This window comes from Dasypus novemcinctus, chromosome 16 (assembly GCF_030445035.2).
Source record: "Dasypus novemcinctus isolate mDasNov1 chromosome 16, mDasNov1.1.hap2, whole genome shotgun sequence".
Taxonomy (NCBI): Eukaryota; Metazoa; Chordata; class Mammalia; order Cingulata; family Dasypodidae; genus Dasypus; species Dasypus novemcinctus.
In genome coordinates this window covers 73220560-73247924 of record NC_080688.1, presented here as the reverse complement: position 1 = coordinate 73247924, position 27365 = coordinate 73220560, and the positions used below count along the sequence as shown (strand labels likewise).

At 38.3% G+C, this 27365-nt stretch overlaps 1 protein-coding gene across 18 annotated transcripts in view; it reads right to left on the bottom strand.

Moving 5' to 3' along the window:
• WDR7 (WD repeat domain 7) overlaps positions 1-27365 on the bottom strand; it is a 439870-nt gene that overhangs the window by 401021 nt on the left and 11484 nt on the right. For 7 of the 18 annotated variants that reach the window (XM_058277778.1, XM_071208569.1, XM_058277779.1 and 4 more), the window contains exon 2: positions 7920-8030. The exons of the other annotated variants lie outside the window; for them this stretch is intronic. The gene's annotated coding sequence lies outside the window, so the exon portion shown is untranslated. The remainder of the gene's footprint in view (positions 1-7919; positions 8031-27365) is intronic. 18 annotated transcript variants of the gene reach the window in all.

Genomic DNA, 27365 nt, shown 5'->3' with positions numbered 1-27365 from the left:
AAAAAAGTACAGCCTGCCCAGGAATGGGGCCACACACACGGAGAGCTGACACAACAAAAAGACACAGTTTCCCGGTGCCACTGACAAAAATATAGACAGACACAGAAGAACACATAGCAAATTGACACAGAGAGCAGACAACTGGGGGGGGGGCAAGGAAGGGGAGAGAAATAAATAAAAAATAGATCTTAAAAAAAAAGAAATACATACAAGGAAAAATATCATCTCAGTCCATTGAATATGCAAAAATTTCAAAACATTTTTTCTCTAATACCATAAAAACCTAACAAAAGTGAAACTTTAGAAAAATCATCAGAATCACTAATGAATTAATATGAAATAAAGGATAACATGGTTTATGATGATCAAATAGTACATCACAATCAAATATTTTTTTACGAAGGATTAGGCAAGATGACCACTGAATTAGCTACCAAGTAAACCTAGTGCCAAACAACTGATTAAAACAAAAAATAGGCAAATTAGCCAGCACCTAACCATCTAACTAGGTATATCGTAGGAATCTAAGTTTGAATTTCTTTAAACTGAATGAACAATGGGTGAGTCAACACACACTAAGTTGGCACCATAAGGCTGTTTTCCAAGGGGGGTAAGAGGCAATGCAAATCCACCAAACGGAGCTTTTCAACTATCAGAGTTCAAATGGTCTATTTATCAGCATATAACCTACTCATTTTCCAATATTATTGTACAAAGGAAATTAAATCATCTCCTAAAAAGCTTTATATTAAATGGAAATGAAACAACTCACAAAACAGTATTCACTGAGATAAAACAAAATTCATATTTTCACGGAAAAGTTCAGAAGCAAAGATGATTAAGTCAATAACTAGAAAAATATGATCTGATACTAACTTTAAGAGAAACTATGAAATTATGGAAAAATTATGGAAATTATGGAAAAAATGGAAAACTCTCCAAATTTTATGCACAAATATTCAATTTTGAAAATAATAAAGAGGGAATGCTATTTTTCAAAATTTAAAGTGATCTAAGATTAAATGCTTCTAAAAAGAAAAATCCTAGGAATGTTCAGTTTTCAATAATGCTTGTATCAACTCTGGCTTAAAATCACATTTAGAAATAGGCTATTAAATAAAAAATTTTAAGTGATAATGCACTGGATTCAAATATCACGAGTTCCAGATTCTACTTCCATTTTCCCACGAATAATAGTCTTTTATCATATCTTGCTTCTGAGGCTCAGTTTTCTCATCAAAATAGTTATTTGTAAAATTAATCTTGAGTAACTTTTAAGTCAAAAAATGAAAACATAAGAGAATGAGTCTCAGTGGTAAAAATTCAGTCATCTCTTCTGATTACATTGATTTCATGTGCTCCTCTATTTCAACTAATTTCATCTATTTTTTTTAGATGAGGATAAATTTAGAGATGCATTTTAATTCAGCAGTAACTTTTGAGTTGAATGTTCATAATAAGGAAATTACAAAGAGTTAATGAGAATTAACTTAATTTTTGCAGACATAATGGGTTTTTGTTTGTTTTTTTAAACACTTTTTAAAAGTTAATAGATTGCAGTCACAAAGAATGTTACATTAAAAAATATAAGAGGTTCCCATATAACCCATTTTCACCTATTTATGAGCTGTATATAAATGATAAAAGTATGCATCAGTCAATAACAACAAAAAGAATAACTGAAAGAACATGAACCTACAATCAAAAGACTTGTATTCAAATCCTGATTCTACGTGACTGTGAAAAAGTTACCTCTCTAGACCTCAGCTTCCCCATCTGTAAAAGATGAATAATAATACCCTCCTCTCAAAAAGTTGTCATAAAGATTGAGAGAGATCATATATGTAATGCACCTAGTAAAATATCTACCACATGGTAGATGCTCAATAAATACCAGTCTTAAAAAACAGTAGATTTTGCTTCTTCCAATATGCCTTCCACTTCAAATTTCTTCCAGCACTTAAAATTTAATAAAGTTGGCCTTTTCAACAGGTTAATATTCTTTGATGACTTTCTGGCACAATAAAGAAGTACTACTGTATATGATTTTCAAACACAATTCTATTATCTACAAATATGACAATTCAGTTCTGCTTGACTTTATCAGAAATAACTACAAACTTCCCATCCTAATACCGAAATGGTTTTCAAATTAAATTTTTATTTCATAATAACAACAATTAGTATACATTTTAGAGCACATTCCCCAAGTTGCGATTTTGTGCCTATACTTTGGTAAGTGTACAGTATTACAACAGTGAATAAAACAGACACAATTCAATTACCCACTGAAGCTTACATATATGCAAACAATTACCACAGAATGTGATATTATAGTGTGTAAGTCCCAACACCTACGGAAAAACATAAGATGGATCCCCTAATCTAGACTTCAAGGGTCAAAGAAGGATTCTAGAAGAAATGATGAGTGCAAAGGAGAAGAATTAATCAAGGAAGAACTCAAAGATCCAGAGACAAGAGATCTTAGTTCCTTCTGGAAAGTGAAAATACTAGGGGTGGAATGCAGAGTACAAAGGTAGAATGATGAGACAGGAACCTGAAGGTAAACATGCATCAGATCATAGAGAGCATGGAAAGCCATCTTAATGAGAATGGACTCAACCTGATAGCAATGGGAAGCAAGTCAAGTTTTAAATCTGAATTTGCTTTGCAGAAATACCACTCTAGATGCAATTTACTGGAGAGGAATAAAATTTTGTGCTTGAAGACCATTAAGGATATTGCAGTACCTAAAATGAAAGATGATGGTGCCTAGATTTATTATAATCACCTATTACTAATGTGATGGTTAGGCCAATGTGTCAACTTGGCCAGGTAATGGTGCCCAGTTGTTTGGTCAGGCAAGTACTGAGCTAATTTTAATACAAGGGCATTTCATGGACTTTAATTATTAGTGAGTTTTTTGTATATATGGCTGATTATATCTACAATCAATTAAGGCGATTGCCATCAGCAATGAGTGATGTCTCATGCAATCATCTGAAGGCTTTAAAAGACATGATTTCAGCATTCAGAGAGAGAATCTCCATCTCTACTTCAGAAAGACAGCATCTCTGGGAAACTCATCAAGGATCTTCATCAGAGTTCCTGGCCTGCAGCCTGCCCTATGAAATTTGGACTTGTGCAACCCCATGGTCATGTAAAACAATTTTATAAAATCTCACACTATTTACAGATATCTCCTGTTGGTTCTGTTTCCCTAGAGAACTTTAACTAATACAACTTCTTTCTGGGCTTCTTTGTTTAATGGCTATCTCCCTTAGTACTCTTTGAGCTCCATAAGAACAAGAACCACATCTATGTATTCATCACCATAAGATTCTTGCACAGTGTCTGGCATGTAATATATCCTTAAAAAATTTGTGGTACAGAGTAATAGTAGTGAGAGTGGCAATAATAAAAGGGATATGAGAGCTATTTTAGAGTTACAATAAATAGGGCTTGGAGTTCAAAGCACCAAACTGATAAGAATGCAATCTGGATTTTAATACAGGATTTACACAAAGGTACTCTGATGATAAAAGTATTCTGAAATACTAAAGGACTTTAGTATTTCTATGTTAAAGACAGTACACTATTACTTGAATACAGATCCCCAGCCAAGCTACCAATAAGTGTGGATTCTAAAATGAGAAAGTATTCCAAACGTGACCAGAATTTATTAACTATAGGTTTTGGGAAGGAAGGAAATACTACATGTGTGAAGACTGGATTACACCAAGAAAAAAACTGCAGAGAAACCAAATATGATGCTACTGCAGTAAGTCTGGGTATAGAGTGATAAGAATCTTAGCTAAGATGGTGAGTTTTAAGAAAAAGGAAAACATCAGATATTGCAGAGGAAGAGCAATTTATCATGGGCGTGAGGAAATATGTAAGGTCAGAGATAAGAAGATGCAAATGACTGACTTTTCAGGCTGAGAGAGAAGGGAAAATGGAGGAGACAAGGATGGGGGAGAGAGGAAGAACAGCAAGAACATAAACAAGGACGAAGAAGAAAAGAGGCATAATCTGGTCTCAAAAAAATTGTAACTCAGAAAAAATTTTAATAAAATGCCACTAGAGAACTTAAAAGTGTTCCACATGAGCAGCAAAAATGCAATCACCCTCTGCCTCTATCTCTATCTGTAAACCAAGCTTTATGCAAAAGTTTATAGAATATGGGTTTACCTCCTGTTAGTCTTTGTTTTTTAAATTTAAGCAGTTGAAAAATAATTTGTAGCCAAAAAAATAATCTGGTTTCCTAATCTAGAAATAGAGAAAAGTATAGCTCCCTACCATCTTGTGGATTTTCATTTTGCTAGATATTTAGTTCCTACTAATAACTCTCAAGGTCACAGAGCAAATTAGTATCAGAGTTCAGAGGCACATCCATATCTCCTGCTTCCTAATGAAATATTCTTCACTCTTCTATATTGTCTTAGTATACCACAAAATTCCATTCACCCAAAAAGTCTCACTGTCCAGGATTTCTGATTAATCAAGATTTTACTAAAATATATCACTAAAAGGCAAGTGAAACTGTAGTATTATAGGTATAAGGGTGTGATATCTAGTATTAGTGGCACATGGGGGAGGAGAGTGAGGAATAGAGGGTAAGAAATATTGAAGGTATGTAGATGAAACAAGATGACCAGTATGATGGATGCTATATGATGTCCCCACATCCTCCTTCCAGAATGAAGGACTTATTTCTCCTACTGCTCAGTGTGCTCCCAAAAGACAGCCTGCAGTTGTCAGCCCCTATTAAGGATTGCCTTAGCTGAAAAGGGCACCTCCCCAAGGTCTAGTCCCCTTCATATGGGACAACTCACATGATGGATGCAGGATGCAAAGGCCTGACCCCCCATACCAACCAATTCGGGATAGCTCTGAAAGGTCATTCCAACCTCAGAACTCCCCCTAAAGCCAACTGAAATTCCACCAAGATTGATCACAGCTCAACCTCTCCCTCTGGCCAAACTTTCTTTTCCCTGGGTTTTGATCCCAAGAGCACTCCCTAATAAACCTCCTACACACTAATCTCCATGTCAGAGTTTGCTCCCCAGGGAATCCAAGCTGTGAAAAGAAGTGTTGAAGTTCTTAGTAGAATAAGAATGTTCATTACACTAGTCTTTTTATTTTTATGACTTTGAAAATTTCTATAATTTTAAAGGGTACATGGAAAGAATTTCAATGCCCATCAATCAGGAATTACCGCCTTTCTATGGAACACAGCAGTATGAGATATGAAACAATCTCCAAAATATATAGTGGGAGGAAAAGATGCCATGCAGTGGGCTAAGTATACTCCCATTTGAGCTTTCAAAGGGGGATAAACATGTATGTATACATCATACCAAGCAAAAGTGGGTTCTTTTCTTCCAATGCATCTTTAAAGTCCATTCCTGAGACACCAGAGTTTCAAAGAGAGAAAGTTTTATTGGTTGCACAGCAATGGAGCACAGTGGTCTTCTGGCCCAAAACTGCCTCCCTCATCTGTAGAAATTCTAATAATTTATAATATCAGGGTGCTAATGAATAATTGGGGTAGAACTGGACACAGGTTACTTCATTAATAAACATTATGGAATTGAACAAGCTGGGATGGACGCCAAACCAGGGGGAGTTACAAAGTTACAATCAGGGGTGGCAGACTTGGTCCAGTGGTTAGGGCATCTATCACTTGGGAGGTCCACGGTTCAAACCCCGGGCCTCCTTGACCCCTGTGGAGCTGGCCCACGCTCAGTGCTGATGCACGCAAGGAGTGTCGTGCCACGCAGGGGTGTCCCCCTTGTAGGGGACCCCCACGTGCAAGGAGTGCGCCCCGTAAGGAGAGTCGTCCAGCACAAAAGAAAGTGCAGCCTGCCCAGGAATGGCGCCGCACACACAGAGAGCTGATGCAGCAAGATGATGCAAGAAAAAGAAACACAGATTACCGTGTGGCTGACAACAACAGAAGCGGACAAAGAAGACGCAACAAACAGACACAGAGAACAACCGGGGTGGGGGGAAGGGGAGAGAAATAAATAAATAAATAAATAAATAAATAACAAAGTTACAATCATTTTCAGAGATCAAGATTCTGAGATCACAAGGTACAGAGCAGAGGTCAGTCACAAGGTTTTCCAAATAGATATTAAACAGAGGAGGGTGGAGGGGTTACCATTCTAATAGGAAGCATACTCAAGGATGAGCTCTATCTGTAATTACCACCACAAGAGTAAACATATGCAGGGTAAGTAAGTCTAGAGTGAGCAGGCTAGAAGGCAGGAACATTCTAGCAGGCTTCAATAATTTCAGGTATTAACCTTTTGCTGTTTTATAATATAAAGGCATCTATAATGATTTAGGAATCATAATCATTTAATTCTTAACCCTCTGTAACATACATACATATACACACACACACACACACACATACACACACTTGTAATAATGCTGAAGTGATACCAAAAATAAGAGAGTAATGATGACTCCCTCTGAAGAGGCAGAATAGGAGAAGTAAGGGATTGGGTTAATTTGAATGTAACATTTAAAAGAAAACAAAGAAGAAGAAAAAAATAAAGCAGGAAAAAAAAAAGAGATTGAGTTAAGTAAGAGTTGTAATTCTCAAGATAAATCTTTTGATCCTATGGTTCTTTCCTCATCTTTATGTTTTCCATTAAAATATCATTAATAAATAAAGGAATAAATAAAATGGCCCTGATTAACCACGTTTGGTTTTGTTTTATAGTTGTACATAAGCACACAACATGGAGGTTTTAGAATATATCTAACTTAAACAAGAATTTATCTTTAGCCCCTACACCTTCTAGACAGCTAATTTATAACACTCATCACTGTCTGTATGTATTCATTTACAAATTCATCTGTTTCCACTAAAGTCTGTCTTCCGCCAAGGGAAAACCAGGTCACTTGTATAAATACACCACCTTTGTTATTTAATCGTTATCAAGGAAACTGCATTCCCCGAGAATTTGAAAGTGACTTACTACCACCTAGAATAGTTACTTGTGGTCAATATATATTTATTGAATGAATAAACAGAGAATAACATTAACTACCATTTATTAAACCTTCACTGTGTGCCAACCACTGTGAGAAGCATTTTTACATGCAATTCTAACTTCTTTCTGAGGAAGAAATCTCTCCTCTTTTTTGTTAAATATAACTCCTTCTTGACTCTTTCAAGAATATTACTGAAGCAGGTTAGTATAGTGAAAAAGGGAAGCAGACCACATGGCCATGAGAACTAGCCCAGAAACCTCCTAAGGGGAAGGCTGCCAGAAAGATTCCATGAGATCTTGGATATGAGATCCCATTTGGAACTCTTTCCAGGGTCAAGGAGAAGCCCGGGATAACCCCAAACAGGCCTCCTCATTGGGCCCCCGAGAGCTAAAAGGTGGGGATGATAAGGCAACCAATCAGAACAGCAAACAGCTGAGGTCCCTCCCTAATGTTATGAAGGGGAGGAGTAAAGCTTTTAGAAGGCATAATCTGGAGCCTCCACTTGTGCAACTCAACCTGCAGCACGCCCAGAATCCATGTCTTGGATTGTGCATTCTTTTCTTCTTTTTTAATTTTAATTTTTTAATTATTTTTTAATTGTCTTTTTTAAAAGTCTTGTTTCTTAATAAACTCTTTACTCCCTTGCCTACCCTTTGGCATGCCCTTAAATTCTTTTGTGTGACATAAGTCAAGAACCTAGAAGCCCAGAACCCAGAGCCATCCACCGACATTATTTGATGAACCAAGTCAGGAGACATGGAAGCAAGTAACACTCCCGACCCCCATCCAAAGACTGGGTGAGTTTTTTAATTAAATTCTGTCTGTGCCCTTTTGCTCCTTACTTAGCCCCCAGCAGGCCCTGAGATTCCTGTTCAGCCATTACCTCTGGGACCCCAGAGGCTGTTTACCTGTAAGCCACAGATGAGCCTTGGCTTTTCAACGTGCATCTTAATGTCTTGTTTAACTGGAAACTCAGTCCTTGGCAGTAGTATCTCTCATGGCCAACCTTTCCAAGAGCTCTGCAATAGTAGGTCGAAAATAACTTTATAAGCCAGTCCCTTTTCTAGGAAGAATCATGCAGTTTGATAGCTTTGGCCCAGAAAGTAAGTCCAGACATCTCCCAAGACCCGTGCATCTGGGTATGTCCAGATGCATGGTCTCTGCAATTTCTGAGACACCAGGAACCAGAGAAGCAACTCCAAATGTCCCCCAAGACTTAAGCAGCTTGGGTGCTTCAGTTTGGAGGGCAAAAATTCAGTGAGGGCAGGATCTGGAGCACCAATTGGCTGACAGACTTTTTTTCAATTTCTCCCTATAACGATGGGTGGTTCTCTACCATTTCAGCAGCCTCCCCATTAGTGTGTCTTCTCCAAAATCAGGACAACATGCCTACTGGTGGTCTAAAAGGAAGACGCTAATTTTTTCCTGCTACACCACACGGCTGCAATATGGCCAAGCATGGCCTCTGTATAGGACTCTGAATTCCAGTTAAACCTGTGTAAGAGAGAAGGAGAGGACAGGCAGATCTGAGAGCCACAGACCATGGTCATGTCTCCTTAAAGGGATAAGGAAATGCACTACAAAACTAGTCAGTTATAGCTCAGGAAAATTACTCAGAGGTAGAACCTAGAACACAAGCAGTCTGCCTCAGATAACAGCAGAAAGCTGCAGAAACTTTCCCTGGGTCCCCAAGCTTCCATTAACTCCCTTTTAGAAGCAGCATTCTCAATTTTCAACAACCAAGATCATGGTACTAAAATGGAGAAGGAAAGGAGCAGTGGGTGCATGATCTGGGGCAGGCTCTCCTTTTAACTGCCGCTGTTAAAGTCACCATCATTATCAATTGAAATGAATGTGCCACACTAATAAAGGATGTTGTTTATGTGGAAGGGTATAGGGGGAGTAGGGAGTGGGCATATGGGAATCCCTGTATTTTTGGTGTAACATTTATGTAATCTAAGTATCTTTTTAAAAATAAAAATTAATTAAAAAAAAAAAAAAGGCACTGTCACCTCAGTGTTACCCAAATCCAGGCTCCATGCTAGCAGGAACCTGGTCCCAAATTGCCTCACCATCCCAACTGATGGGGCCTGGCCCCAGTGGAGGATGGAAAGGGCTTAAAGGTGTCCATGAAACATCAACCCAAGGAGTCTCAGGTGACCCCTGATGTGGCAGGTGAGAGTCTCAATTTATTTAACATGGGAGCCAATTACTCATAGCCTGCATTCTGGACCTCTCTAACCTTGATTGTGCCTAATGTTGGGAGTGAATGGGGAATCAAGATCTAGACAATTTACTAAACCTCTCCTCTTAGAATAAGGAACTTCCTCATGTGCCATCAATTAAGATTAAAAAGTTCATGGAAAATGGCTTCTGTCAGGTCTTTCCCTATGCTAAGTAAGCACGTAAAATTCTCTCTTCTGTTCTCATCTGTGCTTAACTTTGTATTTAACTTTTTAATCTGTGTTTAACTTTGTGGTCTGCTTGTGCCTAGGAAATCAGATTTGGGGTTCATGTGTTACAAATTGTATAATGGTAAAAGGTAACCTAAAAATGAGTCTTTAAATGTCAATTCTGTCTTGCAATTGGATTTTATGTAAAAACCACATGGAATTAGTTCAACTGCTGGAAAAGCAGAAAACTTACTATTGTTATTAGTAATAAAACTGTTTTAGTTGCTTAGTTAATAAACAAACAAAAGTGCCCAAAGTGTTTTGAAGTAAAAATTTACTAGAAACTGTGACTAAAAGCTAAGAATATAACATACATACCTTTTATTATAAAACAGCAAAAGCTGAAATTGCTATAAATGGGTGAATTTAGTCTAGACCTACTATTGTACTGGTAATCTTAGACTAATTTACCTTCTTTTATGCTTACTTTAAGTCTAGCTTGTGTTTGCTATAGTAATGGTAATTATAAACTGAACTCAACTTCGATTATGGTTATTTTAAGCCTAGCTTCTCCCCAGGCCTAACATTGTGATGGTTTTCTTAGACTAATTTACCTTTGTTTATGGTTACTTCAGGTCTAACCTCACCTTTGTGTACACTTGCTATAGTAATGGTAATTCTAAACTGAGTTTGCCTTAGCTTATGATTATTTCAGGACACACCTCACCCTTGGTTAGTACTTGCTCACCATTGTGATAGTAACTACTCTATTCTCCTGTTTGTACCAAGGCAACTTTTGCCCCGTATGGCTCCAGGAAGGCAAATTTGTGACACCTCTGTCTCCTACCCTTCTACCAGTGTTAATAACCCTGCTTTCTCTCAAGACTTCAGGTATAGACTCCAATTTACCTACTCAGGGCAAGAGCATAGATGGACCCCAGAACTTGTAAGGCTACATGGTGGGAATCCTTGGAACCTCAGGCTTGGACATCCACTCTTGCAGTCCAGTGGCCACTGGAGTCCTGTTATGAATATCTATGAAAACTGGGGATTGGGGGACCTCCCACCATGACCATAAAGAATGCTGAAAGCAGCAAGTCAAGAGAAAAAAAACAGGTTTCCTTGAGACTTCAATGACCTCAGTGAATACATAATAGAATTAGTGTTGTTCATCAAAGGTCTGTCAAAGTCAAAAAGAGAAATAAGCAAATCTATGAAGTAAAGGAATAATTAGAAATAGCCTTCAAAGTGATCTTTTGAATATAATGTTGTTTTATAGTAAATGTAAAGTAACTATTCTATGTGCTTATGGTTAATCATAAGAAGTTTGCAAAGACATTGTCTAAACTGAAGTATTTAAATGGCAAATTCCAGGAAGCCATTATTAACTGAAAATCTAAATTGATATTGATAGCAAAAAGTAGCTTCATAACAGAGAAAGCTGTCAGAGGTCAACTCAAACTGCATGTTAAGATGGTAATAAAGGAAGATAATCTTGATTCCATCAGAAATCTTAGATTTTCATAAAATAATGAAGAAAGCAGTTTCTCTTGTACTGCTAAAGTACAATACCTCCTAATTAACATATACATGGTAAAAGTAAAGTACTAAAAATAGTTAAGTTCATTTGATATGTTATACATTGTATTGGAAGAGCTTAGAAAATGTATAAAAATTAAAAGATATAGACTTTGGTATTGTCAAAGTCCATTGTGAATTCAAACAAGGTCTAGAGCACCCTGCATGGTGCCTCTCCATTTGCGTTATTGGCTAGGTCAGTCACTATGATCCCTAATACAATGAAAGTATCTACTACATTTCTGAACATGCACCTGAAGTGGATGGAGAATACAATGCACTTTCAGACTCCTGCAGCAGCCAGCAATGGCTTGATATGGCCAAATTTACAATGGACAATGCTTCCAGACTAGCTATGTTTCACAGTACTGAAGGACGCTGTGGCAGTTTGATATTATTTAGGAATTCAAAAAAAAATATTATGCTAGTAAACTGGTCTGTTCCTCTGGGCATGAGATACTTTGTATTAGATTCAGCTGAGACATCTGATTAAATTATGTCAAGATTAGGACTTTGATTCAACCACATCATTACAGTGTGACTCAGAGTTGAGTCCCAGCTCCCTTGGTCTGATAAAACAGACTGTCACACAGAAGTAGACACACAGAGAAGAAACACAGAGGATCCTGCAGCCCTGAGAAGAGAGATGAGCATGACAGTCTACAGCTGACCTTGTGAAGAGATCAGAGCAACTAAACCTGGAAAGAAATGAGCCCTGGGGAAAGAGACGAGTCTTATGTCAGCCTACAGCTGAGATCGGAAGAAGCTGGAACCATGGATCCTTAAGAGGAAGAAGGAAGAGTGAACCCTAAAAGAAATCACCTGTCATCTTGCTTCAACATGTGGCAAATCACTTTGGGTAAGAAAGTACCTCCTATAGTACCTTCAGTTGGACTCTTTAGGGTCTTGTGACTTAATCTTCTACCCCAAATAAATACCCTTTATAAAAGCCAACAGAATTCTGGTACTTTGTATCAGCACCCCTTTGGCTGACTAATACAGGCACTATGTACCAAGCCAGTGAATCCCAGGAGCACCCCTCTGAGGACCAACAGTACTGCACCATGATGGCTATGTGAAGGACATACCAAGTGGAGCAAGAATTATCAGAGTAATGTGAATAGAACTTAAACTGACACAATTGGCTTAATGACCTGCTCCCATGGAGACACAACTGTATAGTATTGCAAACCTGGAGCTTAGATCTATTAACTACAGGTCAAAGAGGAATTTATGCATTAATTAGTGCATTTATTAGTATTAAGTACTATACCTACAGGCCTGATGAATGATAATATCTCTTCTATACTACATCATATGCAGAAGGATACTAAACATGCTAAAAGTCTTGGTAAACTTAATTCATTTTCTAGAGAGTTAATGAATGTGCCTATAAGATAAAGGAATGACTCTCTTAAGTACTGTCTTTGTTTTACTTGCCATATGCTTGTCTTATTATTACCTATACATTTTTATGAGTTTATATCTAGGGCACTGGCTCTCTTCATACCTCTCCTAGCTGTCCTAGGCATAACCAATGCCATGGGAACTGGTATTGGAAATTTATTCCAAACCCAGCTTGTCTACCACGGTCTCTCCCTAGAGTTAACAAACAGCATAAAAGAACTCAAGGAAGAATGCTGTTCCTCATCAACTTTGGAAGGATGCAGCCTCTAAAGGCACTTGGCTTTTCTCATGAGTATGTCATGGCTGGCCCCCTTTTATGGGCCCACTTCTTTATCTTTAAGTAGGATCAGGAATCTTAAATTCTAACTAAGTTTATTTCTTCCAGAATCAGTACCTTCCTCTACAAGATTTTAGTCATGCAGGGATTTCATCCAGTTCCAACCATGGTGCCAGAACTGTCTTCCTCTAACCTCAATAGAATAGCCAGAGGATTTATACTCTGTCAGGTAGGGCCTACTCCCCCTAACTAACAAGAAGCAACTACAGAAGAATGAGCATTGCCCTTCAGCTCTCCCTTAAGAATAAGGGTATAAACTATCTGAGTGGGGAGTTAAGGCAGGTTAGTAGTGTAAAAGGGAAGGCAAACCACATAGAAGTGAGACCCAGCCTGGAAACCTCCTGAGGGGAAGGCTGCCAGAAAGATCCCACGAACCCCTGGCTACAAGAGCCCATTTGGAATTCTTTCCAGGGTCAAGGAGAAGCATCGGATAACCCCAAACAGGTCTCCTCATTTGAGCCCTTGAGAGCTAACAGGCGGAAATCATAAGGCAACCAATCAGAATAGCAAATAGCTGGGGCCCCTCCCCAACACCACAAAGGGAGAGGTGGAAATGTTTTAAAATCCTAATCTGTTGCCCCCTCGTGTACAACTCACCCTGCAGCACGCCCGCAATCCATGTCTTGGATTGTGTATTCTTTTCCCATTTCTTAATATTTACTCCCTTGCCTACCCTATGGCGTGTCCTTAAATTCTTTTATGTGACATAAGCCAAGACTCTAGAAGCCCAGAACCCAAAACTTTCTGCCAACATTATTCCCTTAAGTTAACTTCTGTCTACCATTTCAATATCTACCTTCTAATTAAATTAGCCTTTGTCCATCAAACACAATCAAATCTCACTTTTTATCCAAACACCTTCACATTTTACTGACCCCTGATTGTAAATCTAATAATTTCTCTCTCTTGTTCTGAGTTAAAATCAACATTTTGAAACCTGTGGTCTTTAACTTAGTGCATACATTTCCTTACTAATAAAAAACCTCATGTAATCTAGTTTCTACCTTCAAAAAATCTCACTGAAAGAGTAAGCCAAAAGAAAGCATTCTGTTAACATAACCACAATGCCATTATCACTATTATTAATACCATAATAAATCTCTAATAGCATCTACAATGTAGTCCATAGTCAAATTGCTTCAATTTTTCAAAAAACTTGTGTTTTTAACTGTTTTCTTAACAAAGAAATAAAATATTCAAGTTTTATGCACTGCATTTGGTTATCTCTCTAGTCTCATTTTGTTGTTCATGCTAACTTTCAAAACAAAACAACAATAAAATGAACAGTTGCTTGTAGAATGGTCCACCTTTTGGGTTTGTCTCTAATTTACAGTAGTCCTCTTATCTCCTGATTATCCTATAAACTGGAAGTTAGATCTGAAAGCATCATTAGAGTCAAGGCAAACATTTTTGGCAAGAATAATTCATACATGATAGTATATACTTCATAGTGCATCACTATCAGAGGCATTATTGCCACATGTCCTATTAGCTGTAATGCCACATTTGACTGTTTGATAAAGGTAGTGACTACCAGATATTTCCACTGTAATTGTTTTGTTTTGTTTTCCCTTTTGAACTATCAAGAACCTGTGAAGGGAAGTGGATTTGGCTCAACTGATAGAGCGTCCACCTACCTTACAAGAGGTCCAGGGTTCAAACCCAGGCCTCCTGATCTGTGTTGTGAACATGCCCATGCACAGTGCTGATCCACGCAAGGAGAGCCGTGCCACGCAGGGGTCCCCCCCGTAGAAGAGCCCCAAGCACAAGGAGTGTGCCCCTCAAGGATAGCCACCCCGCGTGAAAAAAGCACAGCCTGGCCACAAGTGGTGCCGCACACAAGGAGAACTGACACAGCAAAATGACACAACAAAAAGAGACACAGATTCCCAGTGCCACTGACAAGAATGCAAGTAGGCAGAGAAGAACACAAAGAGAATGGACACAGAGAGCAGACAACCGGGGAGGGGGGGAGGGGGGTATAAATAAGTAAAAAATAAATCTTTAAAAGAAAAAAAGAATCTGTGAAGTAACATTGATAAGACCAAACTATCCTGGCAGCAATATCCCATGTGATACTTCTATCCTATGTGATTTCTAAAAAATTATGAAACAGTTAAGATTATATGTAAAAACTCTAGTCTCAGATTAAGGTTAATTCCTTCACATTGCTTTCTTAATTCTCAAAAGCAATTATCAGGATGTATTTCTATCCCAGGAATAGAGGCATCTTCACAAAAGTCAATATTCTCTTGGTCTGTGTGTCCAAGACAAGTACACAGTATGACATGAAGGAAGAAGCGATCACTAAGGAATTTTCTTCATGTTTGTACCTTTACTACCACTTAACTAAACACTTGGAATAAATCGAAGCACATAATTAATGCAATGAGATAGCTAGGTCATAAAACATATTGAAGAAACCACTAAGCTGCTTCCTCAGAACAAAGGCCTTTCTGGAATTAAAGTAATATGAAGGACACAACCTTCTGAACACAAAACAGATCACAATATTATACTCTCTCGCTTGAGTGGCAAGAAACATATCCCCAATGAACTTGATACTAAGGACTGTTATGTTAAAGGAAGTACTGGTATTAAGGACATGCGGGCTGAGCAGAGGGCAGTAAGAGACTCCACTTTTATCTCATTGCTAAAACAGCCCTGAAGATACCGGAGTCAGTCAGATTTTGAAAAACCGCAGTTATCTGGTCAAACATTGTTTTAGTTTGCTGAAAAATGCCAATGCAATATACCAGAAATGTGGTGGCTTTATAAAGGGAATTTATTAGGGTAAAAGCTTATAGGTCCAAGGTTGTGAAAATGTGTAAATCAAAGCATCATCAAGAAATGCTGTTTCACCAAGTTGCAGCTGTGAGTAATGACGCACAAGGCAGCAGCATCTAAAGAAGCTTTCTTGGGAAGCAGATTTGGCCCAACGGACAGGGTGTCCACTTACCACATGGGAGGTCCAAGGTTCAAACCCAGGGCCTCCTGACCCGTGTGATGAGCTGGCCCACGTGCAGTGCTGAAGCGCACAAGGAGTGCCGTGCCATGCAGGGGTGTCCCCTGCGTAGGGGAGCCCCACACACAAGGAGTATGCCCAGTAAGGAGAGCAGCCCAGCACGAAATAAAGTGCAGCCTGCCCAGGAGTGGCGCTGCACACATAGAGAGCTGACGCAGCAAGATGACACAACAAAAAGAGACACAGATTCCGGGTGCTGCTGACACGAATACAGGTGGACACAGAAGAACACAGAGCGAATGGACACAGAGAGCAGACAACTGTGGGGGGGGGGGGGAATAAATTTTAAAATATATCTTTAAAAAATAAAAAGATGCTTTCTCTCAGAGCTCAGCTGTGGGTGATCAGACACATGGCAGGGCATAATGGCGGCCTACTCATCTCGCTCCTCTTCTCCAGGCCATGGCTAATTCTGCTTCCAAATGCTCCTCTGACAGGGTAGCTTTTCCTGTGTGTCACGGCTTTTTTTTTTTTTTTTTTAAAGATTTATTTATTTATTTAATTTCCCCCCTCCCCTGGTTGTCTGTTCTTGGTGTCTATTTGTTGCGTCTTGTTTCTTTGTCTGCTTTTGTTTCTTTGTCCGCTTCTGTTGTCGTCAGCGGCACAGGAAGTGTGGGCGGCGCCATTCCTGGGCAGGCTGCACTTTCTTTTCACGCTGGGCGGCTTTCCTCACGGGCGCACTCCTTGCGCGTGGGGCTCCCCTACGCGGGGGACACCCCTGTGTGGCACGGCACTCCTTGAGCGCATCAGCGCTGCGCATGGCCAGCTCCACACGGGTCGAGGAGGCCCGGGGTTTGAACCGCGGACCTCCCATATGGTAGACGGACGCCCTAACCACTGGGCCAAAGTCCGTTTCCCTGTCACGGCTTTTTCATCCTCCATTTATTAAGGATTAAGACCCACACTAGAAGGTGGGTCACATCTCAATCTCCTCCTTGTCAAAAGATCCTACTTACAATGGGTTCACACCCACAGGAATGGATTAACTTTAAGAACATATTTTTCTGGGGTCCATACAGTTTCAAACCACCACAAACATAAATCACAATTTTAAATTTATGGATTTTGAGGCCTATGAATAATTTTTTAAATATCTGTGCTGCTATTAGGATGTCCAAACTATCCCACTTAGACTCAATCCATCATCAACCTGCCTCAATCAAGAGTTCCTGAGTGAGGTAAAAAGCAAACTGTGCCCACCAAGTCCCTACTTTCTAGAGAAAACAGAAACTGGTAGAATCAACTTGTTTTCTTCCCCCAATCACCTCCAATCTTTCCTACTTTCTTCCTTCACACTGCCATCAAAAAAAAAAACAACAAAAAAATCCCAGGTGCCCCTATTTACTGACTGTAAAGCTTGAAGATTAACCTCTTCAACTCAGAGTGTACTCATTTGTAACACTGCCCTTTCCTTATATACTATAGAAAAGTGCTTAGCACCTGCCTGTCACAAAAACTGCTCGATAAGGTCATCGAGGGCCTCCCCTTTGCTAAATCCAATGTCAAGTCCTAATCCTCATCTTACTTAATCTACCAGCAACATTTGACATAGCTCATACTCCTTCCTTGAAACACTTCTTTTCTTGGCCTGAAAGTTTTCACACCTTCCTGGCTTTCCTTCTACCTCTCTGTATTACACTTCTTCATAGTCTCCTTTGCTATTTCCCTCATTGTTTGACCTTTAAAAGTAGAGTACCCAGAGCTTGGATTTCTCTTCTCTGGCAACAGTTCCTCCCCTCAATGATCTCATCAATTCTCACAGTTTTAAATACTACATATACATTGACAATATACCAAAAGAGCTTGAAGCTTTCTTCTGGACTCCAATCTCACATATCCATCTTCCTACTCAACATCTCCATTTGGGTATCTAAATAAACTTCTCAAACTTGAGATATCCTAAAATGAGCTCCTGGTCTTCTCCCCCAAATCTGCTCCTCCCGTAGCCTTTCCTAATTCAGTAAATGGCAACTCCACCTTTGTAAAATCATCTATAATTCCTCTCTCTCACATTCCATATCCCAATCCATCAGCAAACTGTACTGGCTATACCTTCAAAGGATATCCAGAATCCAACCACCTCATTCTAAACTGCCAGCATCTCCCACCAAGGATAACACAATCGCCTCCTAACTGATATTCTTGTTTCCAGTCTTGTCGCCATCCAGTCTTGGTACAGCATGCAGAGTGATGTTATTTTTTTTTAAATCACACCATGTCACAGATCTTCCTTTAGTTTCCCATCTAATCAGAGTAAAAGCCAAACTCTACACAAATATCTGTCCTACATGAGCACCCATTCTAGTCTTTGTTGTTCCTCAAAGACCAAGCAGGTTCTCAGCTTAGAATAGCATCCCCCCAGACATCCTCATGGCACAATCTCCCACCTCCTGCAGTTCTCTGCTAAAATGTCACCTTGTAAGTGAAGTTTTTCCAGACAATAACAAATTACAACAAACACCCACCACCAAACAGTATTTTATTCTATTTCTGCAGTATACTTATACATTGTATATTTTGTTTATTGCCTGCACCTCCCACTAGAATGGAAGCGTCATGAAGGTGAAGATTTATTTTGTTCTCTACTGTATTCCCAGACCTTTCAATTCCTGCCACATAGGAGGTATGCAAACATTTTTTAAGCAAATGAACAAATTACTTAATAAAATATGTTTTACTGTGATTTTTTTTAAAAAAACTTGTACCCATCAGCAAATTAAAGTGCATCTTGGTTTTTTCTGCTTTGGATTTCACATAAGAATTGCTTATTCAATTAATAGTTTTTTAATATTATGTATAACTGTATAGAATATTGTATAATTAATATATCTCCTTAATCAAATCTGTTAACATTTTTTTTCTCCAGCTGCAGATTTTCCCTTATTCCAGTCTCTTTATTCTATCTGTGACACATACACAGCAAACAAAAATCTTAGGAACTATGAAGAAAATTAGTTTAAAAGGTTTATTTTCCCTAATAGCTACCACATTCACTAAAACCTGTTAATCACAAAAGTGCTTCTTAAATTAAATACAGTGATATTTCATTAGTGTGAACTTTTTGCTCCCACTAATGGCGGTTTTTATTGTTTATTTGTATTTAAAATGCTTAGAAAAAAAGATGAGCCCTTAAGGAAGACAATCAAATAAATAAATCTTTAATGAGAGAACAGAAGGTAACTGACAAACTATCAATCTGTTGATCACTGACATATACTATTAACATTCAGAGAAAAATATATATGTGCAAAATACTAGTAAAACATCTTCTGTGAGCTTGAAGGGGCATAATTACAATTGCTAAGCTAACTGAGAGAGAGTGGTTTAAAAATCATGTACTTCTTGCAATTTTCTATTCTAAAAGACCCCACAGAATAACTTCATACATCTGACCAGTATCCTAATATTTTATTGTTCCATTATTTTATTGCTCCCACTAACTGAAGCAACCATCTGCCAATAAATAAAAATAAAAATAATAAAAACTGTATTTTCATTAAGCATCATCAACACATTTTGGAAAACAATGCCTATTTATGTATAGAATATATAATATTTTACAATATAGCATATATTGATTTGTTCTTTAATAGGCAATAAAAATCCCACTTGCATAATGCCTTTCTGAATGCAGTCATGATATAGGATTTCTTGTTCCAACTGAATTTTTTGTGTCCTGATAAGCAAAGTAGCTTTAAGTATCTGATATAGACCAAGACAAATGAACCACATATACAGAATTCAAACTCTAAATTAACATTATTAGCACAGTATCTATAAGTGGGAACATAAGGCATTAGTGACAAGAGTTTCACTCAGTTGATTCTAGCCATGATCAATGACATGCTCATCTGTAAGATTACAGTCTATAAAGTGAAACAATTAAAAGGACAAAAATGGGAAAATGAACTTTACAAACCACATTAACCCCATACCCTAATCATCAAGTTTATCTGTCCCAACAAATAAAAAATGATGTTACCAAGAAATGTTAACAGATAAACCCAGCAATAAAAGCACTGCCTAGTTTCAGGCCTATCTCTACAAACAATAAATACTACTTTAAGATTTGTACTACAAATTTCAATCTCTGTCTAGTAGAATACAAAAAGACAAAGGTAGAATGACAATGTATGAAAATCAATAATATTTTCTTCTACCAACAATAATCTACTTAAAAATAATATGCCAAATATATATATATAAATATTATGTCACAATATTTCTAAAAACTACAAAAAATTTTTTCCACTCAAAGTTGTAAGTGAAAGAACATTGCCTGCTCCTGAATAAAATAACCTAATATTATAAAGATATCAATTCTCAAATCTAAAATTCAATGCATTTTCAATCAAAATTCTAGATGGGTTTTAGAAACTCAAAGTAATTTTTAAAATATATAAGAAAGAATAAAAATCCACGAAGAGCTAAGCCAATTTTGAAAATGGGCAAAGAAGGGAAAACCTTCCTACCAGATATTTAAAATCACTAGCCATTAAGGAAGATGCAGGAAAACTGGATTGCGCATACACTGCTGGTGTGAATGTAAAATGGTACAGCTACACTGGAAAACACTTCAGCAGTTTCTTAAAAACACACATTTACCATACCACCCAGCAATCACATTCATGGTCATTAAACTCAGAAGAAAAGGAATATTTATGTCCACACACACACACACACACGAAAACCCAAGCAAACAAAAAAAAACGGTACAAGAACGTTCAAAGCAACTTTATTCCCAATAGCCCAAAACTGGAAACAACCCAGATCTCCTTCCATGGGTGAATGGTTACACCTTAATACACTCATACCATGGAATACTACCAAACAATAGAAAAGAATTACTGATACATGCAAAATTTGGATAAATCTCAAAATTGTCTTATTGAACAATATGGATGAATCTCAATCTTAAAAGTTCATCTACTGTATAATTCCTTGGATATAACATTCTCAAAATGAAAGAGATGTAAAACTCATTAGACCAGATATTGGGGGTGGTTGGGAGAAGGGAGGTGAGTGTGATTAGAATGGCAGCACAAAAGAGAACTTTGTAGTGATAGTATAATTCTGTATCTTGACTGCAGTGGTGTTACATGAATCTATACATGTGAAAAAATGGCACAGAACAATACATACCCATTGTACCAATATCAATTACCTGATTTTGATATTGTACCATAGTCATAAAAAATGTAACCAGTGAGGGGAACTGGGTGAAGCTATATTAAATGTTAACCATTGGGAGAAACCAGACCTCTCTGTGATTTGTGATTGCTGTTGCTGTAAGTTGTTTTTGAAGTACCAGGGACTGGGAATTGAATTTAGGACCATGTGTGCGGGAAGCCAGCGCTCAACAACTGAGCACATTGGCTCCCCTGAGTTGGTTTTATCATATGTTTTGCTTATTTTTGTTTTTTAGGAGGCACCAGGCACAGAACCCAGGACCTCCCATGTGGGAAGCAAGCACCAAACTGCTTGAGTAACATCCACTCCCCTCTGTGGTTCTTTTGCAAATTTCCATGAAACTATAGTTATTTCAAAATAAAAGCTAAAGCAAAATAAATGGGAAATATTATTCATGTAGGAAAAAAAAAGATCGCAAAGCCATAATAATAAAATAGTATAATATTAAAGCAAGAACAGACAAACCAAAGAATCAGAATACATGTTAAGAGTTTGATATTATTGATGAATTCCAAAAATAAATATTGGGTTATGTTTGTAAACTGGTCTTTTCCTCTGGGCGTATGAGATTATATTGGATTCAGAGGTTTAATTGATTCAGAGGTTTAACTGATTAAGTAATCAATTAAACCTCTTGTGTCAGTAGGGCACTGAGTCCCCACACCTTGGACAAAAGGCATGGCAAAGGACAGAGTTGGAGGGTTTTTAATGTTGGAGCTTGATGCTGGAGCCTCAGGAAGTAAGCACACAGAGGAAAGAAAAGCAAGGCCCAAAAAGAGAGGAACCCTGAGCCCAGGGAAGAAACAAGCCCTGGGAAGAGAGGAACCCTGAACCCAGAGGGAGGCAAGAGCCTGAAAGGGATGAACTCAGGAAGCCTGAACCCTCACAGATGTCGGCAGCCATCTTGCTCCAACAAGTGAAAACAGACTTGTAAGGGAAATAACTTATGCTTTATGGCCTGGTATCCGTAAGCTCCTACCCCAAATAAATACCCTTTATAAAAACCAACCAATTTCAGGTATTTTGCATCAGCACCCCTTTGGCTGAGTAATACAAGTATATATAAGACTTTAATATACAATATGAGTAACACCTTTTCTATGTGAAAAGGAGAGAATGGTCCTGGGAAAACTGGAATACCATATGGAAAAGAAGAAACCAAATCTGTATCTTTTTTTTTTTAGATTTATTTTATAAAAACACCTTGTCACAAATCAATTGGCTGTAGATGTGAGGGTCTATTTCTGTATTATCGATTCTTGTGCCAATACAATTCTTGTGCTTTTTTTTTTTTTAGATTTTATTTATTTCTCCTCCCTCCCCCCCCCCCCATTGTCTGCTCTCTGTGTCCATTTGCTGTGTGTTCTGCGTCCACTTGCATTGTCAGGCAGCACGGGGAAACTGCATCTCTTTTTTGTTGTATCATCTTACTGCGTCAGTTCTGTGTGTGTGCAGTGCCACTCCTGGGTGGGCTGTGCTTTTTTCACGCAAGGCAGATCTCCTTGCACGGTGCACTCCTTGTGCTTAGGGCAACCCTAAACGGGGGCGCCCCTGCATGGTACGGCACTCCGTGCGCATGCGGGCACAGCAGCACTGTGTGTGGGCCAGCTTACCACATGGGTCAGGAGGCCCTGGGGGTCAAACCCTGGGCCCTCCATATGGTAGATGGACGCTCTATCAGTTGAGCCTCAACCGCTACCCGGAATCTATATCTTATGACATATGAAAAGATAGACTCTGGACATATTAAAGTCTATGTGTTTAAGAGAAAAATATGAATTTGGCAGGCAGTAACATAGAAGAGCAACTTTGTGACAAAGAGGTGGAGAAAGACTTATTGAACACAACTCTGAAAACACAAACCAAAAGGGAAAAAATAATAATCAAAATTAATTGGATTATATCAAAATACAAGATTTCTGTTCAATGAAAGCCATGAAAAATGTTATAGACAAATGACAGATTAGGAGCAGAAATACTTGTAACATTTAATGGACTAATATCTATAGAAAATACAAGGAACCCCTACAAATCAGTAAGAACTGAAATCCCAAAACAAAAATGGGTGAAAGGATGAACAGACAAATTTACCAAAGGACAAACCCCAAAAAAGATAACATGCATATGAGGAAATGCTCAAATTCATTAGTAATCAGTAAGATGTAATTTTAAATGAGAATTTACTTTGTATCTATTAGTCTTAAAAAAATTAGGGGGGTGTGGTGTTTGGGGTATGTGGGAACCTCTTCTATTTTTTAATGTAACATTTTTGTGATCTATGTATCTTCAAAAAAATACAATTAAAAAATGCTAAAAAAAAAAAAAAAAATAGGGTACTAGATAACACGAAAGACTGGTGGGGATACCAGGAGATAGGAACCCTCATCAACTTCCCACAGCAGTATAGATCATTGCAATTTGTTCTGGAATGTAATCTGGCAGTTCTTCAATAAAATATATGGATACCCTACAATCCAGAAGTCACATTCCTGAAAATATATATCTTAAAGAAATTATCATAGAGGTCAGAAAGGAAAGTTTACCATAGTACAGTCCATGGTGGCTGTGATGGTTAGACTATTGTGTCAACTCAGTCAGGTAATTGTGCCCAAATGTTTGGTAAAGCAAGCACTGGACTAACTGTAATACAAGGGCATTTATGGACTTTAGTCACCATTCACTTTACTGCAGTGGTAAATCATAGATAGCTGATTACAATTACATCAATCAGGGAGATTGCCATCAGCAATGCATGTTGCTTAAGCCAATCAGTTGAATGCCTTAAAAAGGGAAGTGATTCCAGCATTGACAGAGAATTTCCCAGCTCATCTTTGGGCAGCCAACATCTCTCATTACTCATCAAGAACCTTCACTGGACTTTCACTGGAGCCCTTGGTTGCAGCCTGCCTGCAGAACCTGGACTTGGGCATATCCATGGCTGCATGAGAGACTCTTATAAAATTGCATACTATTGACAGACAGCTCTTGTTGATTCTGTTTCCTTAGAGAACCCGGACTAATATAGTGGTAACAAAGTAAAGGTAATATAAGTATCCACAAATAGGAGACTAGACAGATAAAACATAGTAGATGTACACTCTGAAACACTGTGCAGCAATTAGAAGCAATAGTTAGCAACACAGACCTTTAGAATATATGATGGAGAGATATTTTTTCTAAAAAAGAGATATATAGCATGATATCTCTATAAATTAAAAATGAGGACACCCAAAACAATACACATTTAATAACATACAAACAGAGGATATACATCACACACTAGTAGACTGAATTATGTACCTCAACAAAGGCAAGCTCTTAATCTTAATCTGCATTCCCACTCGTATGAATTTATTTCTAAACAGGATTCTTTGAAGATGTATTATTAGTTAAGGTGTGGCCCAACTGAATCAAGGTGGGCTTAATCCACATTATTGGTGTCCTTTAGAAGTAGAAGAAATTTGGATTCAGAGAGCAAGAGGAGTCAGAAATCAGCAGAAACTGAAAGAGCTGACAGAAGGAGGAAGGGATCACCATGTGATGTGAGGCAGAAATAGAAGCAAAAGAGCCCCAAGGACTGCAACAAACCAGCACCAGAATGCTACAGACTTCAGGAAGAAAGCATGGTCTGGCCAAGGCCTTGATTTTGGACTTCTAGCCTCTGAAACCATGAGCCAATAAATTCCTGTTGTTAACCAGTGTGGTACTTGTAATAACAGCTCCAGCAAACTAAGATACTCATGTTAGAATGGTTGCCTATGTGTTGATGGGCAATAGAATAGAGTGGTAAGTATAATAAAAGGGAATGATTTTTTTTACATGACTTATCTGTAAATCTACAACTTTTCCAGTTTAAAAAAAATGCATTAATTAAAAAAAATTATGCTAAGTGATAGAAACCAGAAAAAAAAAAAGGTGGGGGGGGAGGGAGGAATAATGAAAAAAAATGAGATGCCTTAAACAGACCAATAATGGCCACTGAATTAAGATTAACTCAATTCTCTGTATCGGAGGTCTGAAATAAAATTTAAGGACTCAACCTAATATCCAGCTTACCACTAAAGCTGATGTCACCCTATCATTTCCCTCAGGTAGGCACAGATCCAGCTCACTATTTGTAAGATTTTCAATGCTAAGTCTGTTACATGGATAAACTATTCCACTTACTTTAACTTCAAAACTTTTATCCAAGATAAAATAAAAAGAAATTGTAGAATACAAGGTTCACTACCCCAGAATTTAAGTTAAATTCCTACCATAATGTTCAAGAAATAGGCAAAGCCCAGACTTTTTGATTCCTCCAAACTCAAGATCTTTCAAACTTAGCCACAGGACAGGCGTATGGACCAATGGAATCAAACTGAGAGTTTGGAAATCAACTCTCACATCTACATACAATTTTCTTTTTTAGGATGTATTGGGTATTGAACCCAGGATCTTATGCATGCAAAGCAGGCACTCAACCACTGAGCTATACCCTCTCCACCATATAATTTCTTTTTAACAAGGATACGAAGTCCATTCAAAGAGGAAAGAATAATAATTTCTTCAACAAATTGTTCTAGAAAATTGGATATCCATGAGCAAAAGAATGACAATGAATCCCTACCTCAAACCATATAAAAAATTAACTCAAAATGATGGATTAAAGAAGACTTAAATATAAGGACCAAACTATACAACTCCTAGAAGAAAACATAGGCAAGTATCTTCAGGAAACTGTGTTAGGCAATAGCTTCTTAGACTTCACACCAAAAGCAAAAGAAACAAAAGAAAAAGTAAATAAACGGGACCTCATCAAAATTAAAACCTTTGTGCAAAGGGTATCATGAAAGTAAAAAAGACAGCCTATACAATGAGAAAATATTTGGGAACCACATATCCAGTAAGGGTATGTTTTCATTTCCTAGGCTGCTCAAAGCAAATACCAAGAAACGAGTTGGGTTAAGCAAAGGGAATTTATTTGCTCATGGTTTTGAGACCAGGAAAACGTCCAGATTAAGCCATCATCAAGGCACTGCCTTCTTCCCAAACAGCAATCCTGTTCCACTGTCACATGGCAAGGCACATAGTAGCATAGGCTGGTCTCTTCCTTCTCTTCCAGGTTTCACTGATTTCAGCTTCTTGCTTCTGTGGTATGACGGTTAGGCTCATATGTCAACTTGGCCAGGTAATGGTGCCAGGTAGTTTGGTCAAGCAAGCACTGGCCTAATTGTTACTGTGAGGACATTTTGTGGATTTAAATCTTTAATAAATTGATTGCATCTACAGATGAGTAATCTACAATCACCTGAAGAGATTACCTTCAGCAATGAGTGATGTCTCATCCAATCTGTTGAAGGCCTTAAAAGGAGAAGTGATGATTTCAGCAGTCAGAAGAGAGAGAATTTTCATCTCTATTTCAGCCAGCCAGCTTCTCCGGGGAATTCATCAAAGATCTTCATCAGAGTTCCTGGGTTGCAGCCTGCCCTATGGAATTTGGACCTATGCACCCCCACAGTCACATGAGAAAATCTTATAAAATCTCAAAATATTTACATATATCTCCTGTCAGTTCTATTTCCCTAGAGAATCCTGACTAATACACATGGCTTTCTCTCTTTCTGTCTAAATTTCATTCTACTTACAAGGACTCCAGTAACAGGATTAAGACCTATCCTCACTGGAGTGGATCATACCTCAACTGAAGTAGCCTCATCAAAAGGTCCTACTTACAATGGGTTCACGCCCACAGGAATGGATTAACTTTAAGACCACATTTTTCTGGGGTACATACAGCTTCAAACCACCACAGGTTTCCTATCCAGAATATATAAATAAAAATCCTACAACTCAACAACAAAATGAAAAACAACCCAATTTAAAAATGGGCAAAAGGCTTGAACAGGCATTTCTCCAAAGAAGATGCACAAATGGCAAGAAAGCACATGCAAAGAAGATCGACATTATTAGCTATTATGAATATTCAAGTCAAAACCACAACTGATAGAGCATCAGTCTACCATCGGGAGGGTCCAGGGTTCAATACCCAGGGCCTCCTGACCTATGTGGTAAGCTGGCCCACAAGCAGTACTGCTGCGGCACAAGGAGTCCCATGCCACGCAGGGGTGTCCCCGCATAGAGGTGCAAGGAGTGAGCCCTACAAGGAGAGCTGTCCCACATGAAAAAAGCACAGCCCGCCCAGGAGTGACACCACACACACGGAGAGCTGACACAGTAAGATGACGCAACAAAAAAAAGAGACGCAGTTTCCCAATACCGCCAGATAATGCAAGTGGACACAGAAGAACACACAGCAACGGACACAGAGAGCTGACAACCGGGGAAGGAGAGGCGAAGGGAAGGGGAGAGAAATAAAATAAGTCTTAACAACAACAAAAAAAAACCCACAATGAGATACAATTTCACATCTACTGGAAGAACT